We start from the raw sequence: 13886 nt of genomic DNA on the forward strand, positions 1-13886 counted from the left end.
TCCAAGAGACCAACTTGATCCCGGAGCAATAACGTTTATCATCAACAATGATGGATACTAGTGCATCTGTTTTCCGAATTCCGTGGCATGCAGAATAACGAGATATGAACATGAGACAATAAGTACATCAACAATGGCCCTGCGTCGTTTACGTTTCACTCTATAATATAGAATCTGTATCATTTTCCTTTATAATTTAAGATGCGTGTAAAATCACTGGAGGTAAATTGATTCAGATTGCTACATGCACTGAGATTGCACAGCGCTTAGTTTTGAACGTATCATGCACCCCATTCTGATTTGTAAATAAAATAATTCTTCTTTAATCATTGGGATTTTAAATGGGAGGAGGCAAGTTTTGAATCATATCTGTGAACGTTCAAACTGGGCATCCCACATTTCTGCAGAAATGATGAGTCTTGCTTTGATTCCGAAATGACAAACACGCTCATTAGGCTCTTCTCAATTATAACTTTCATCTTAATGGCATCAAGCCGTTTCTCTTAGCTGACCCTGATGGCCTTATCCTTGCCATCAACGTATTTCATTCTAATAGCTATGCTTTTTTCGTTACCGGAATGCGATAATCGCTGACAAGTCCATCACTAATTGGACTATAACGCGGAGGTGCGGGTGTTGGACTGGGTTGGACAAGGTCAAACATCACAGGTCACCAGGTTATTGGCCATCAGGTTCATTTGAAAACCCAAGCTTTCGGACCCTCGCTCCCAACACCTGAAGAAGGAGCGAGGTTCCGAAAGCTTGGGTTTTCAAATGAACCAGTTGGATTAAAACCCGATGTCGTGTAAGTTTTGACCTATTTGGACTATGAGGACGCTTTCCATTTCTCCGGTGGTTATCATTAGCAATCTGTTCATACATGGTTTGGTGTTCCCTTTTTCCCGTTAATTACATCAAAGAGAGTGTTCATGTAGCTGTTTTAAATTCACTACCGCCTCTGATAGCATAATGTTAAGCAAACATGTTATTAGCCCCTGAATTAGTTCCATAAAACATATTAATATAATCGGGTGACAATGGGAAGTTTCTGACAGCTTTTACAACAAAATCACGAGTCTCTGCTAGAAATAGATTGTTGTTTCTATTGTTTGGGGCGAGGGGGAGGGGGATTCCTGGATTTTGACCAGCACCAGCGAAGGAAAGGTGTGAATTAGTTCCAACCTAACAGATGGCCACATCTTGTTGTATATCACCATGGACTGCTTCTGGTGCCAAACTTTGTGCAATCACCAGCAAACATTTCTAATGCTGACCTGATGTTAAAGGGAAGATCATTGAGGAAGCAGTTGGGATAGGGCACTACCCTGAGGAACTCCTGCAATGATGTCTTTTGCTAAGATGTTTGATCATAATCACTTTGTGTGAGGTATAACTCTAACCAGTGGATAGTTTCCCCGATTCCCCTTGACTCTAGCTTTAGGTGGTGCCACTTTCGGTCAAAAACTTGATGTCAAAGGCAGTCATCCTTATTAAACATCTTGAATTCAGCTCTTTTGTATCTGCTTAGGCGAAGCCAAGAGCTGAACATGGGAAGCAAAGAATTGATGAGTCCTTTTGTCAGCACTGCAGATGAGGTAATAATTGGTTGGGTTGTATTTGCCCTTTTTTTCTGGACATGACATACCTGGACAATTTCCCGTATTGCTGGGTAAATGCCAGGGTTGTACCTGCACGGAAACAGCTTAGCTAGGGCTGCAACTATTACTGGAGCACAAGTCTCCAGTTCTATCACTGGAATGTTGCCAAGGCTCATACATTTTGCAAAGTCCAGTGTTTTCAGCCATGGAGGAAATGAAAATGGCTGAAGGCGGACAGCTGAGATGTTGGGAATGTTTGGTCAAGCCAAAATGGATCACCAACTTGAAACTTCTGAATGAAGTTGGATACAAATTATTCAGACTTGTGATAAGACTGCAGAGACAATACCTGCTCCAGTTGCTACTCTCACAATCCAGAAATGATCTTACAATCTTCCAATGATGAAGGTTCTCAGTTCAGACCCCTCTCCAAAAAGGCCATGCCCCAAGATCCCACTGCTGAGCACCGAATTTTCTATGATCATCTTCTCAGTTGTGGTGAGTGAAGCAACTTCTCCTATAATTCCTTTCAGTCACTTTTTACTATTACCTATTGGATGCGCATCTGACTGCTGAGCACTGGTCCTTCACAAACCCCTTCTTAGTTGTGATGAGTGAGCCAATGTCTCACTACTACCCTCTGTTCAGTTTGTCCATCATTCATTATTTCCAATTTACTTTCCTCAATTGAAATTGGTCACTGCCCATTACTTAACTAGAGTCTCGGTGGTTCCTAGTTTTCTCTTTTGCTATTCTAAACCTTATAATAAAATGATCACCCTCCCATAAATTTTCCCTGATTTACACTTGATCAGGTTGTCCCATATCATTGCCTGAACCAGATTCAGTACTGTGTTCTTCCTTGTTGGATCAGAAATATACTGACCCAAAAACTCTCCTCAATATGATTCAGAAGCATGACAGAAGCTCTGCCATTTGTACTATTACTACTCCGGACTCTATTATGGTCATTAAATTGACTCATTGTAATTGTTAAATAGCTTTTGTGGCATTCTATGAATCCCTTGCAAATTCCTTTATCTGCTTCCCAATATAAGGTGGCTTATAGAATATATCGAGTCAAACTTTGGTATGTCTAATATTTCTGACCTATACTTGACAAATTTAAATATTATCTTTCTGCAACATAGTAATATTGTCCTTGATCAATATCGCCATCCCTTCTTCATTCTTTACTTCTCTGTCTTTCTGGAACACCATGTTATTGACCTCAAGAATTTAGGTACAGATTCTCGAGGCTGGGACAATTTCAGTGACATGGAAGGATGAGTTCCAAATAGATAAATAAACATTTGAAATTTGAGATGTGAGAAACTGAGATCCAATTAGTTCATTTAGGAGACAGCTGATTGATGAGTGAAATAATATATAAAGAATGATGCTTGATAAGCTGACCTTTACTGAATATGGATGATTCATGAGGTATTGAAATAATTGACCTGAAGTTAATAATTACATAAATAAATCCAAAAAAATCTATGGAAGATTGTGTTCAAAGCATATTCTGCTTCCATCATAGCTTCCTCCAGCAATTAGGTTAGATTACTTACAGTGTGGAAACAGGCCCTTCGGCCCAACAAGTCCACACCGCCCCGCCGAAGCGCAACCCACCCATGCCCCTACATTTACCCCTTACCTAAGGTTACGGGCAATTTAGCATGGCCAATTCACCTGACCTGCACATCTTTATGACTGTGGGAGGAAACCGGAGCACCTGGAGGAAACCCACGCAGACACGGGGAGAACGTGCAAACTCCACACAGTCAGTCGCCTGAGGCGGGAATTGAACCTGGGTCTCTGGCGCTGTGAGGCAGCAGTGCTAACCACTGTGCCACCGTGCCACCCACAATTAACAAGGTATTCCATCAGACTTAGAATTAAAGAATCCCTTAAGTGTGGAAGCAGGCCATTAAACCTATCAAATCCACACTGATGCTCCAAACAGCCACTTACCCAGACACACTCCCCTACCTTCTCCCCCATAACCTTGCATTTACCATGTCTTATCCACCTAGTCTGCACATCTCTGGACATTATGGGAAATTTAGCATAGTCAACCCATCTCATCCTTGGACTCTGGCAGGTAACCAGAGCACCCAGAAGTGCCAGAAACCCATGCAGATATGGGGAGATGTGCAAACTGCACACAGTCACCCATGGGTGGAATTTAACCTGGGTCCCTGGTGCTGTGAGGCAGCAGTGCTAACCACTGAACCTCCATGCCTTACCATGCTAAATTAGAATCCTGCTAATATTACGAACATCTCCGTTCTACCCATTTGCATCATCTGCAATACCACTTCTCCAGCATCAATAACATCACCATCTTTTGTTGTCGAGATAGATGTGAAGTACTAATATAATTATTATGGGAAGAGAAGGGAATAATAAGCCAGTTAGCTTGACATCACTATTTAGTAAAATGCTAGACTCTGTCATTAAGGATGTGATGCCCACATGGTTTTGTGGAAGGAAAATTACCTTTAACAAATCTGTTTAAGGTTTTGAGGCTGTACAAGCAGGGAAAATAGGTAGATAATTAATATTTGGGATTTCAGGAAGAATTTCATAAGCTGTCACACAAGAAATTTCACATAAAATTAATGGCTACGGTTTGAGTGCAATATATGAGCATGGCCTTGGGTTTGGTAAATGCAGAGAAAAGAATTGACATGCAAGCTTTGAGATAGCAGGGTGTAACTAGTACAGTATTACAAGGATCAGTGATTGGGCCTTTGCTACTTATAATATTGTCAAAGACTTATGTGAGAGAATTTAGTGTGGTAACATTAGGTGGGAAGCACAAGAAGCTGGAACAGGCCATTTGACTTTATGAAGCGACTCACACATTCAATAAATTATGGGTTTTCCTCTATGACAAATCCAGCTTGCAGCACCACTCCCATCTCCACCAGCTCTCCTAATATCCAAAACTCAATAGACTACTTTTTGAATATTTTTCAGGACTGAGCATTAACAACCTTTTGGGATAGAGAATTCCAAAGCTTCAGAACTTTTTGAGTGAAGAACGTCTGGTTATCACAGTCCTTATTCTGAGTGCGATGCTTTGCTCTAGATTCGCCAGCCAGTGGGGATATTTTCTCAGTAGTTACCCTGTCAAAGCTTAATTCGGTAAACTTTCATTCTTCTAAAGTCAAAGGAATATAGAACTTGTATAGTCAGTCTCTCCTGATAGGACAATCTCCTAAGTTAATCAAGTGTACCTTTACTGCATTCCCTCAAGGGCAAGTATATCCTTCCAGAAACACAGGGACCCAAACACCATCAAGTACTCCAAGGGTGGTCTCATCTATGTCTTTCAACATCATAGTAAGACTCTGTTGCTATGATATTCTGCTCCCTTTGTAGCAAAAACTAAAAATACCACTTGTAAACAGTTAGGGCAACATATTGAAGTTGAAAAGTCAGATAATAATGTTATTAAGAAGAAAAATAGAACAAATGTTTCCCTAAAAGGTTGGCTGATAAATGTTAGTGCTCTGATTCTTGTACACAAATTACAGAAAATGAATGTGAACAGACAGCAAGCAGTTTGTGAAGGTTTTATTGCAAATGGGCAATCAGGCTAACAGGTCTATAATTCCCTGTTTTCTCTCTCAAACTATATTAAATGCGTACTTTGAAACCATCTTCAAAAAAAGAGGGTGAAGTTATTGATGAAGTAGTCATATGAGAAAATTTTATTTACTGCCTTGGTAGGCCATTGCTTGAAATATTGTGTACATTTGATTTGCGGGATGAGAGGGTTGTCTTATGAGGGAGAGACTGAGTAGAGTAGGAATATATTCCGTAATTCTTAGAAGAATGGTTGAAAAGTGCAGTGGAAGCATAAACAAAAATTAAGGGCTTGACAGTTTGTGTGCTAATAGCTGTTTCCTCTGGCTGGGACTCTTAAAATAATGGGTCTTGATATAAGGGGATGGTCATTTTTGACTGAGATGAGAGGATTTATCTTTTATTCGGAAGGCTAAGAATCTTTTTAACTCAAGAGAGCGGTGAGTGTTTGTTTGATATTGAAGACTAAAACAATTTCTGAGCACTAAGGACTCAAGAGATGTGAGAATATGACATTTCTTCAAGAAAATTCAGACCCTTCTTCATTGGACCCAAAATATTAACTCTACTTTATCTCCACAGATGCTGCCAGACCTGCTGGGTTTATCCAACAATTTCTGTTTATGCTCCAGTGAATATAAGCCCAGTGGACCCAATGTACAAGCTAAATGAGAGATAGATAGATAGATGGATAGATGGATAGATAGATAGATAGATAGATAGATAGATAGATAGATAGATAGATAGATAGATAGATAGATAGATAGATAGATAGATAGATAGATAGATAGACAGACAGACAGACAGACAGACAGACAGGTAAAATTCCAGAAACCAAATGAAGAGCAATTAAGTTCATCATAACAGAAGTTAGCAGCCTCAGGTAAAGACTGAAATACAAACTATAATGTATTGCTACAGCTGCTTGGGTGACTGAATTGTATGTATCTAATCTAAGTGTACCCGCCCTGATTTGGATCCAATGGGAACTTCACCCTGTGTGTCTCTGAAGACAATTAACTGCTGATATTACAGCTAATCCAGTCTTGTGTAAACATGTTATTCTTCCACATGTTTTGTTATGAACAAGTATTGCTGTCCAAATTTTATATCAGTACCATAGCTATGAGAATGAGATTTGACATTTACAAGGTCACTGACTGTGCTATTATGTGTTCCATTGTTCATGAAATTATTTCACAAAAAATATGTTTGATAATTTACTTTCCGTGTAGCTTGACTCATGTTTTGTTCTGTCCACCGGAAATGTTCTCCCCAAGCACTGCTTCTAACCATGCAAGAGAACTACATAAAGCTGGAGAATAAGAACAATTACATTCCTGTACATTTTTTCTCAACTGTTCCAATGCAAAGGAATGATACGTACATTAATGGAGTACCTTTCCTATCCTCAAGGCCTCACAAAGAGCTTTACAGCCAATGAACTACTTTTAATATTATATAGTAAACACAGCCCCAATTCAACACACACCATGACCCCAAAAACAGCAGAATGATGACGGACAGATGATCTGGGGAATTGGAAGATTGGGGCTTGCATGTGTTGTTATGGGGTAAGTATTGCTCAAGATATTCACACCTGAAACCTAATTTTCAATTTAAAGTGTCTTGAATCTTTCTGTTTTAATCCAAAACAGTTTATTGATAGTAATAATGGTAATTCAATGATTCCAATGTACTCCTGCTGATCTCGCATATTTTAGCCTTGGAAACTTGGATCATCAAAAACTCTGCTCCCCATGCCCTACCTCACATCAAAACCACTTTTATCTAACATCCATCCATTCATCGGCCTTTCTCTACTCAGCATTGAGAGGTCTTGATTTTAAAATTTTCATTCTTTTTTAGAAATCTTTCCATAGTATCACCATACCATATCTCCATGATCAGTTCCAAGCCCAAAACTCTTTTAGGCAATTGCGCTCTGCTAATTCTGACCTCTTGAGCATCCATGATTCTATGCGCACCACCACTGGCAGCCAAACTATCAGTTACCTAGAAATTCTTTCCTACATCTATCCACCTCTCTACCTCACTTCCATACTTTAAGATATTTCTTAAAAACTATATCATTGACCAAGATATTGATACTTTACCTGTATATTATCATATTATGTGGCTTGTTGTCATTTTTTTCTGATGCTCCAGCGAAGAGACCTCTGTTGTTTTATTACACTAAGGAGGTGCACAGTTAAAACTTGCTGTACTTAAAAAATTTGCAGAATGTAATGAGCAGTCTGGCAGGTTTAAAAAGAGATGCACATCGAGGGAGAATTGCAATAGGTGGTTGAGTAAGGCAAGGGCAGAAACAACAGGAGTGCTTGCAAAAATCTTCAATTCCTCTCTGGCCACAGGACAGGTGCTGGAGGACTAGTGGAGAGCCAACATAGTATTAGTATTCAAGAAGGCAGCAAGGAATATACCAGGAAGCCACAAGCCAGTCAGTCTGACCTGAGTGCTGGGGAAACTAATGGAAGTAGTTCTGAAGGACAGAGTTAAGCTGCATTTAGAAAGGTAGGGAACAGTCAACATGGTTTTGTTAAAGGGGGTCATGCCTGACCAACTTGTTTGAACTTTCCGAAAAGGTGACCAGGTGTGCAGATAAGGGCATTGCATTTGATCTAGTCTACTTGACCTTCAGCAAGGCTTTTGATAACATTTTGCACAGGAAACTGATAAGAGATAAGGAAATTTGGCAAATTGAATCCTCAAGTGGGCGGTACTGTGGCACAGTGATTAGCACTGCTGCCTCACAGCGCCAGAGACCCGGGTTCAATTCCCGCCTCAGGTGACTGGCTGTGTGGAATTTGTACATTCTCCCCATGTCTGTGTGGTTCTTCTCCGGGTGCTCTGGTTTCCTCCCACAGTCCAAAAATGAGCAGGTTAGGTGAACTGGCCATGCCAAATTGCCCGTAATGTTCGATGAAGGGGTAAATGTAGGGGAATGGGTCTGGGTGGGTAACACTTCGGCAGGTCCGTGTGGACTTGTTGGACCGAAGGGCCTGTTTCTACACTGTAAGTAATCTAATCTAGATCTAATCTAATCTAATCAATTGGTTGTGTGAAAGGAAGCAGAGGATGATAGTGAGGGGAGATTTTACAATTTGAATCCGTGCCCAGTGGGGCCCCATGACCCCTTGTTGTTTGTGGTTTATACACATAAGGAGGGTTCACCAATAAGCATTCAAATGACACAAAATTTAGTGAGGTGGTAAATAATGAGAAGGACAACCTTAGATTACAGGAGGATATGGACGGGATGGTCAGCTGAGTTGATTATTAGCAAATGGAATTCCATCTAGAAAAATGTGAAGTGATGCATTTGGGCACAACAGAGAAGGCAAGGGAATATATGGTGAAAGGGTAGACCCTGGGGAGCACTATGGATCAGAGGGATCTTGATGAGAATGTACATCAGTCCCTTAAAGTATCAGGATGGGTGGATAAAACGGTTACCAAGGAATATGCTATACTTTCCTTTATTGGTCGAGGCATAGAATTGAACAGTAGGGAGGTTATACTGAAACTTTATAAAATCAGCTCCACTACTCTTTGCATGCAGAAGTACTTTCTAACATCTCTCCTGAATAGCCTGACTCCAATTCTTAGGTTCTGCCCCCAGTTAGAAAATCATTAACCTGTGAAAATAATTTATCTTTATCAATTCTGTCTTTCTCTGTTAATATCCTGAAAACCTTGAATTAGGTTAAACCTTAACCTTTAAACTTGAGAGAGAAAAAAAGCTTAATTTGTCTAATATTTCCTCATAATTTAACCCCTTGCGATGATACTGCTCATTTAACAAAATTATGTTGTCCTTCTTTGTTTTTTCAGGAGGTTAACACAGAGACTCCAGGAGGCCTAGGTTTGAAGGGTTTCAGGACAAGTTTGATTATAGCTAACAGATACTGCCTGAGATGAAATGCTTTCAAGTTTTTTTTTACTGCATGTACAATGAAAGGGAAATGGCCAGTTCTCCCAGCTCAGCTCCTCTCTGGATTGGTTTGGTTTTAGGCAGTCAGTGGTGAAGCTGCTGGATCCAAGGAAACAGTTCCATATTGATCCTCCCTCTCTCTGACATGTCTCCTATAAGAACCTGTGTTCAATTTTTCCTTCCTTTTTTTGCAAAGGGTTGTTTGTGGGGATTGTTGAAAGTATTTGCAACAGCATTTTTAAGTTGGGATAATCTGTGGGGCTTTCAGATTGGGTACATTTCCTGTATTCTCTTCCTTTTTGCTTGTGCTTCATTCAGTAATCTTGTAAGTAAGTTCTGTTTTTTTTAAACTTAAGTGGTTGGGCCAGCTTCATCACTCTTTGAATAACCACTCCATATCTGCTTGAAACAACTAGCAAAGTTAGGGTCTGGGATACTTTCTTGAAATGTTTTCTAAGAGTCTGGCCTGGTCCATAATGCCCTGAAGTGCAGATGTCATCCTTGCAAACCTATCTTGAACTTGCTTCAGCATCTAAGCATCCTTCCAAAGCATAGTGCCCAGTCGTCCTCACAGTACTCTAAGCAGGATCTAAGTAGGGTTTTGTGTAACTGCAGCAGAGCATCCCCATCACTATTCTTACAACATGAGGTCAACCCTCCTGCTTAATTTAAACCAACAACACAGAAAAGATTTTTCTTTATGCAGTAAACTGTAAAATCTGAGTGGTGAAGTACTATTTAAAATAAAAATTAATAACTTTATTTCTTAAAGTATTACAAACAATAACTAACTCACAACTATTTACCATTCCTTACTCTAACCTATCTGTTACCTTCCCTTCTATAACACTAGATCAATAAAACTCACAATTAAGATTTCCAAAACAACACTTCTTATCTCAAAAGGAGGCAGCTGTAGGTTCTTTTCTTCTGATCTTCCTGGGTCTTCTTTTCTCCTTGTGAGGAATTTCTGCATCACAGGTCACTGATCAAAAAGGTTCTTGAAAGAGAGATTTTTTTAAAGCAGTCTGTTACATGCTAGGACTTGGCAGTTCTCCTCTCAACTGTTCAATTTTCCCCGGTCTTATACCCCAGAGCATCAGATTGTGTCATTGGCTTTTAAGATTGTCAATATACTCAATTCAAACTTGGTTGGAAATTGATATTTTTGGGGGTATCATTTAAACTGATTGGCCGAATTCAAATTTGTTTTTGTCTCCAGGCAACGAACTAATCGAGTTGTTCGACCCAGTGTTACATTGTTGCCTTATTGAGAATGATTAGTGTTGTGCCTGGTAGTTCTGCTGCTTTTAACTCTCTTAAAGATACACCGATATCTTTATAACACCTCCTCCCTTAAGAAAAAATAAACCATCATAATGAAAAGATGGCTTCACTATTTTTCTATCTTTTAAACACATTACCCTAACATACCAATAACTTTCATACAAGTTCACCTTAACTTCTTCCCATAATCTTAATATAGATATAAAACATTAAATAAAGACAAATCTCACCTAAACTTTATTGCCTAATTCGTGATAACGCATCTGTGATTACATTCTTCTGACTCGCAACATGTCTGATTTTTAAATTAAAAATCTGTAACATTAGATGCCATTGAAATAGTCTCATATTCTTATCTTTAAAATGTTCTAAGGATGTCAGCGGACTGTGGTCAATGTACAGTGGTTAGCACTGCTGCCTCACAGCGCCAGAGACCCGGGTTCAATTCCCGCCTCAGGCGACTGACTGTGTGGAGTTTGCACATTCTCCCCGTGTCTGCGTGGGTTTCCTCCGGGTGCTCCGGTTTCCTCCCACAGTCCAAAGATGTGCAGGTCAGGTGAATTGGCCATGCTAAAAATTGCCCGTAGTGTTAGGTAAGGGGTAAATGTAGGGGTATGGGTGGGTTGCGCTTCGGCGGGGCGGTGTGGACTTGTTGGGCCGAAGGGCCTGTTTCCACACTGTAAGTAATCTAATCTAATCTACACAATCATCTCAGACACATTGTTTGTGACATGTACATTAAAATGCTGTAAGGCCAGTACCAAACTGAATAGTTCCTTTTCAACCATGAAGTATTTCCTCTGGTAGATGTTGATCTTCTTCAAAAAATAGCCAACTGGCAGTTCAGTCCCATCCTCATCTTACTGTAGAAGTACAGCTCCAACTCCAATGTCACTAGCATCGATGGAGACTTTAAAATATTTTGAAAACCTTGGTGTAGCTAAAACTGGTTTGCTTGTTAATATTGATTTCAAATAGTTGAATGCCTCCTGGCATCGTTCTGTCCACTGAAACTTTGTGTTCTTCTTCAGCAAATCAGTTAATGGTGCCACTACACTGTTGAAGTTTGGAACAAACTTCCAATATAATCCGCTGAGTCCTAAGAAATGAAGCACATCCTTCTTCGAGGTTGGTTGTGGAAATTCCTCGATGGCCTTCATCTTTGCGTTCCATGTGGTCAACCTTCCATGACTGATGTTATGTCTCAAGAACGTCACCTCTGCTTTTGCAAATTCTGTTTTATTTAAGTTCATCACCAGTTTTGCTTCTCATAGTCATTTAAAGAGCTCCGCCAACAGTACCATGTGATCTTTCCAGGACTTACTAAAGATTGTCCATATACACTGTACAGTTTGTTAATCCAGCCAAACTTTGTTCATGAGTCTTTGGAATGTGGCGGGCGCATTCTTCATTCCAATGGGCATCATTGCAAACTAATATAGCCCAGAAATTCAGCCATAGCTTTTGCCATCTCTGATAAAGGTACCTGCCAGTAACCACGCATTAAGTCCAACTTGGTGATGTAACTGGCATGTCTGACTTTCTCGATGCAGTCCTCCAATCTAAGAATTGAATATGAGTCCGATTTTGTAACGTGTTGACCTTCTGATAATCCCCACAGTATCATTGAGTCCCATCCGGTTTGGGAACTAAGACAATCGGCGAACTCCACTCGTTCTGACTTAGTTCAATGATGTTCTCATCAATCATGGCCTCCACCTCCATCTGGACCTGTCTGGCATTGAGAGGATTAAGCCGAAAGGGGTATTGTTTTCATCCTTGAATTTACCAAGTCTATTGTGAGATTTTAGAGGAGAAAGTGAGGACTGCAGATGCTGGAGATCAGAGCTGAAAATGTGTTGCTGGAAAAGCGCAGCAGGTCAGGCAGCATCCAAGGAGCAGGAGAATCGACGTTTCGGGCATAAGCCCTTCTTCCTGATTCTCCTGTTCCTTGGATGCTGCCTGACCTGCTGCGCTTTTCCAGCAACACATTTTCAGCTATTGTGAGATTTTAAACTAACTGATCCTGCTTCAATCCCAGCTGAGCAGCCACATTGGCAAGTAAATGCCACTGGTTATCACTGGTATACCTGGTTTGGCTCTGGCATGCTTTTCTACACTTTTAATTGATCAATGGGTGACCTCTTGGGTTGGTAGTTTTGGTGAATGAGGGGTATGCTGGGTTACGTGAGTAAAGATTGTGGTTAAATGCAATTCAGATGCTGCTGATGTCTAACAGCAATTCAGCTTTTTCATTTTTCAACTGCAAGATCTCCTCTGACTTTATTAAACGTTTCTTTAAACCATGGCAACCAGGAAAACAGGGTTAATTACATTTACAAGTAATAAAGTAATCATTACCTTCAAAGATTACATTGCTCCGACGCATGCCTCTTTGTAAGAACTAGAATTTTCAAATTTCCTCTTTAACCTCTTAGTCATATTTTGTTCCCCAAAATAAATATGGCAGAACACCATACAGTGAGAACAGATGAACAAATGTTTTTTGGACACTAACCAATGAACATAAATCCGCCTATGCGTCATGCATTCAACACTAAATTAGAATATTGCTCGGTTATATTTATTACTTATAGAAACTTTGAAATGTAAGCTCAGAACATCCAACAACTAAAACAGGGAGGATTATTCTTATATGACCTAATTTTTATGAATCATCTTTGGGGCTTTTAAGAGGACACTCTATCTATCAAATGTTTTTGAGTGTTTTCCTCTGGTTTCATGAAGATTACTTAGCACTTAGGGGCAAAAATGCAGAAAGTAAACCAAACTTCGCCAAAATAGCAAACACTTCTACGGCGGCAGTAAATCCAAACAGCACAGAATATCAGCATGCTACATATGATGTAATAAGCCTCATTGAGAGTCTCTGGCAAATTTCGAGCTAGAAACGCAACAACAAAGCAAATAACTGACAGGCAACCTATGTAACTGAGGACACAATAACTTGCTACTCCAGAGCCCACTTCACATTCCAGGATGATTACCTCTTTGGCATATTCTGTGTTTTGGACAGGAAAGGGTGTCAATGTAATCAGCCAGACGATGCAGACCATTGCACCAGGGTAAGGCAACACACATTGAGAAGCTGTCGCACAGGACCAAATCATTTGGCCACGTTGTTGCTGGGAGGTTTTTCTCGAAAGGTCATTACTACCACAACCGTTTTCCACAAAACGCAGGAAACGCAGAGAACAAAAATAATACCAAACATTGTGTGGCGTAATGCACAGGACCATCCTAATGGTTCCGCGACTAATGTGACAGAGCGCAGGAAACATCGTGTCAATGCGAAAAGAAAGAGAAAACTGAGTTCCGAATTATTGGCTTTTACGACTGGTGTGTCTTTGTGAAACACGAAAATGAGGCCAATTGCCGCAGTTGCGGAAGCTCGAAGCAACGCGATTGTGGTCAAAATGACTTCCATG

General features: G+C 40.2%; 1 pseudogene; it reads right to left on the reverse strand.

Moving 5' to 3' along the window:
- Positions 1-13127: 13127 nt before the first annotated feature.
- Positions 13128-13885, reverse strand: LOC148148263 (vomeronasal type-2 receptor 26-like; annotated as a pseudogene).
- Between the last annotated feature and the right edge of the window lies 1 nt (position 13886).

Source organism: Chiloscyllium plagiosum, unplaced genomic scaffold (genome assembly GCF_037043375.1).
Source record: "Chiloscyllium plagiosum isolate Xiang-an unplaced genomic scaffold, Cpla_swu_hap1 HiC_scaffold_13, whole genome shotgun sequence".
Classification (NCBI taxonomy): Eukaryota; Metazoa; Chordata; class Chondrichthyes; order Orectolobiformes; family Hemiscylliidae; genus Chiloscyllium; species Chiloscyllium plagiosum.